The sequence below is a fragment of the Grampus griseus genome, assembly GCF_964374135.1.
Source record: "Grampus griseus genome assembly, chromosome: 16".
Taxonomy (NCBI): domain Eukaryota; kingdom Metazoa; phylum Chordata; class Mammalia; order Artiodactyla; family Delphinidae; genus Grampus; species Grampus griseus.
Window position 1 is genome coordinate 22,679,833 of NC_139010.1, and position 4,851 is coordinate 22,684,683.

Genomic DNA, 4,851 nt, shown 5'->3' on the forward strand with positions numbered 1-4,851 from the left:
ATGTAACTTTCCATACTTCTTCCAAGCCTCTACAGCCATATTTGTATATAGGTTTCTATATAGGTATATAGGGGTTTTAAAATAATAAAAAGGTATATTTATTAAATAATAAAAAAGGATCATAATATACACATTTTTGTGCAACTTACTTTTGTCACTCCCAGTGTATCATATAAACAGTCCTCAAGAACAACAGTTATAGATCTTTTTAATGGTTGCATAATATGCCATAGTATGTATACATCATAATTTGATCAACAGATTTTCTGTTGAAGACATTGGGATTGTTTCTGGACTTTTTTCCCAACAACATTAATGCCATAATAAACATTCTTGTGTTCATAGCCTTACATATTCACACTTTTATTTCTTTAAGCTAAGTGAGATTTTGAATTGAAATGTATAGGTATATGTATGGTATTTATAATTTTAATAAATATTTCCAGATTACTTTCCAACACTATGAGAATAATGTATTATAGTATCAGTTCCCCCATATCCTGGTAAGCAATAGATGGTAAAAATAAAATTTGTTTTGTTTTTGTGTGAGGAGTGAAAAATGGAACCTCATTGTTTTACTTGCATATTACTGTCTACAAATAGATTTGAACATATTTACAATTTTTATATAGTAAAATATATCTATTTTAAATGTTTCCTGTCTCAGTTAAAAAGGTTTTTCTTGATGCAAAGTTATATAATATTCTAAAATGTCTTATAATATTTTTATTGTATTTTTTCCTTTAGATCTTCGGTCCACCTGGAATTTATTTTTGTATCTAGTGTAAGGTAGGAATCTGTATTTGTATTTTTTCACAGTAATAATCATTCTGCCAATATCATTTTAGTACAAAAAGAGTTGATACTAACTCCCCTACTAATTGTAGTCATGTGAGACATATCAAGGGTATAAGGCCAATTTATTTGTTTATTTAAATAGAATTGTGAAGTCAGCCAGAATATTAACGTTGGCTCTTTGAACATTTTCTCCCAAGTGGAAAATTCCATATGGGAAACCAAATTACTGTTGAAGTCTGCTTAGAAAGCTGAGGACTAGGGGAGTTCCCTGGTGGCCTAGTGGTTAGGATTCTGCGCTTTCACTGCCATGGCCTGGGTTCAATCCCTGGTTGGGGAAGTGAGATCCCACAAGCTGTGTGGCTTGGCCAAAAAATTAAAATAAAAAACAAAACAAAAAAAGAGAAAGCTGAGGACTAGAAAACAAGTTAAAAATCTTAGTGACTAGTGTCTGACGTCTATGACAGTCTTTGGTATAATACAAAATATTTTGCTTTTGTCCCCTGTTCCAAACACAGAACTCCTAACACCCTTGTAGTTTCCTGAGTGATAGGAGCATCATTTATTATTCATAAGAAGGCCCTTCCAGCACTCCTGAGTTTATGCTAATTAGGTAGCTTAAGGTAGGCCTTAGGGTGGGACCCCCAAGATAGCTTTGAGATGGGCAGGTCACCAGAAAGACCAAGTGATTAGAGGATGGGAACTTTTCAGCTCTACTCCTGACCTCCAGAGTGAGAGGCAGGGTGTGCTAGAGATTAAGTTCTATAAAAACTCTTGAACAAAGAGATTCAGAGAGCTTCCAAGCTGATGAACACAATGAAGTGCTGGGAGGGTAGGCACCCCAACTCCACGTGAAAGAAGCCCCTTTGCTCAGGACCTTTGTGGACTTTGCCTTTGTACCTCTTCATCTGGCTGTTCATGTGTATCCTTTGTAAGGATACAAAAGTTACCTTTACTTTGTAATTATAAGTGATGTGTCTTATTGAGTTTATTGAGTTCTGCGAGCCACTATAGGAAATTATGGAATTTTAGGAGAGTGTCATGGGAACTCCCAATTCATAGCCAGTTGGTCAGAAGTCCAGGAGGTCTAGGACTTGTGACTGGCATCTGAAGTGGGGGCAGTCCTGTGAGACTAAGACCTTGAGCTGTGGGGTGTTCACCAACTCCCAGTATTCAGTGTCAAAAATGAGTTGAAGTGTTGAACACCCAGTTATTGTCTGGAGAATCAGAGATTTGGTTGTTGGTGTTGGAAGACACCTCACAGCCCAATGCACCAATGTTCATCCTGTCAACCAAGGTACCAGAAATCTCATATTGTATGTTTCACTAACTTTCTCATGTGAACTGTGCTGGCTACAAACCAAATTTCCTTGCCTTGCCTTTTTTTTTTTTTAATTTTTTTTAAGCATCCATGCTTCCCATCACGCTTCATTAAATAATTGTTTTCCTATGTGCCAAGATTCCTTTATGTTCTTCATTTATTCTTTCATTCAATAAATATATGTGATAAATACATGTGCCAGTTCTCTACTAGACAGCTGACAATACAGAGGTGAACCAGATGAACAAAATTCCTGCTATAGTTGGGGGAGACAGTCAATAAAACACACAGAGAAAAATAACAAATGAAATAGGGAATGTGCTCTCTAATCATTAGAGTCTAATGTACTGAATAAGGAGTAGAGAGGACTTGTTCTAGGGAAGGAGGCACAGGCAGAAAAGTATGACAGATACGTGGCAGGCACATATGTATTTTAAGTGCTTCCAGAGTTATTTTGCACGTATAGAAGCAAATACATACATTTGGTCTCCTTTCCACACACCCCCTTTTATTTTTTCACAAATAGCACTATACTGTACACACTGTTCTACATTTTGCACTATGCAACTTGGAGATCATTCCATATGAGAACTTGAAGAGCTTCCTCATTTTAAAAAAGTGGCTTTGTAATATGAAAAGCTCAATTTAGAGAATAGTAATGCTAAAAATATTTACAAGAAGGTCAACACCAGATTAACGGGAGTTTGAAAAACTGAATGTGAATTTGCCAGGGTTAGGGGCTAAGAATGACCTGAATTTCACGCAAGTAGTTTTCAACTACTGGTAAGGCCATAACTCTAGTTAGGAGGGTTCATTTTGTTTTGGAATACAATTTCTGTCTCTCATTTATCCTACCGGCCATGTGTGCCCCATCTGACCTTTCAGTACAGGAGTAATCACAGTGATCACACAGCATTTAATAAACACCATCAAGTGTCTTTTATGCACAACATATATAAATGAATGAATGAAATAATAGGATGTCCATAAGCTTACAAATGTCTTTTTCAAAAAATCTGGGACTTCTCTTTCTATTTTGATAGGATACTGACTCTCATTTTATATATTACATCCTACCAACATAGCTGAGAATCAATTTATGAAATATTTTGTGAGATAAGATAGATGAAGTAGGGAGGAAACAGGGCCAAGTATGTCAGCCAGGAAGGGTGAGGTGCCTATGTAGTTAGGAACTGGAAAGAGTGTAGGAGCGAAGAAAAGACAACAGGATTTGCTGACTGATTCAGTAGAGGGCATCAATCTGAAGGAACACTTCAATGATTTCAAGGCTTCTAGGATGAAGGAGATCATCACTTTCAGAAATGAAGCAACCAGTTGTAAGGAGAGATTCTCAGTTTAATTTGAGGTACAAAGACTTTTGGCTTTAGATGGGACCCCAGAGTTACATTTTCAAAATTAGAACTTTTTTTTTTAAGTAAGAAACACCGTAAGTTGGTTTCTTAAGTTCAAACAGTAATTGCCATGGTATAGGCAGAACCCACTTTAAGCTTAAGGACTGATATACTATAAACTCACAGAGGTCCCTTAAGTGGATAGAAGTGCCATGTCCAGAGGCAGAGATGCCTGCCAAGTTTGGCTCTGGATCTGCCATGTATTATATGAGTCCTTACTTAAGGCTAGATGTGGAGTGACAGAGTCCTGGAAATTTCAGGAAAAGTGTAAAGTAGAGGGCCTTCAAGTAGGAAAGTAATATTTTTTAGCTATTATGTACCCCTCACTTTACATCTGGCTATCTTATTTCTCATCACAACCCTACAAAATAGGTATTAGCATTTTAGAGATGAGGACATTGGGTTTAGAAAAGCTAAATAAAGTGCTCACGCTAGAAGGGAAGGACCTCAAATTCTAACCCAAATCCAGATGTTTATAGGGGCCAAGTCATGCTCAGTCCAGTTCTCCTCATAACGTCCCACTTTACCCTGTATACTAATTCCATGAAGCCCAGAGAAGGTAAATCCCACATTTGGAGCCAAGCTGGGGCCAGAAAGCAAATAGGCTGATCACCCTCCCACCCCCGTCAAAGGTCCTTCCAGAGCTGACACACGCCTTTCAGGATATGACAACCTACACCACCCTACAAGGGATGGAGAGAGGGAGAAAAAGCAACCGGCTCAGGAGAGAAGCAAAGAGAAAAAAGGAGGCAAAGAGGAGTTGTCAGAATGGGGTGAGGAGGTTGAAGAGTTAACTGTGTCCTTTTGCGTCTACTGATAACCGTAACAAAGAGACCGACTACCTAGCGTATTTCAGGAAGCTGAGCCTTGGCCAGCTTCATTCCTGATCGCCTTTCAGGAACTAAGTTTTAACCCTTAGCGTAAATCCAGAAAATACAAAGTAAGGCGAGCAAGGTGTGCACTTCAGGCAAAAGCGGAAACTCGCAGTACGAACCAAAACTTGACCCAACCAGGCAGCAGTGATTTGACGACAGTTTGAAAGACAAGTTTGGCTGCAAGACTCGCCTGCCGCCGAGGGGTGGGGCCGCAGCAGCCCCGGCCGCGTTTCCTCCAGGCCCACACCGCCTCCGCCTGCCACGTGACCCGCCGTGTTGTGGTCCGGCCCGCGTGGGTGGCGGGAGCGGCGGGAGGGCGGGGGCGAAAAGGGGCGGGTCACGTGACGGGGTTTAAATCTCCCGCAGCCGGAGCCGCGGGGGCGCCAGTGCCGCGAGTCGAGCGGGAGGAGAGGAGGCGAGGGAGGAGGGCCAGAGAGGCAGTTGAAAG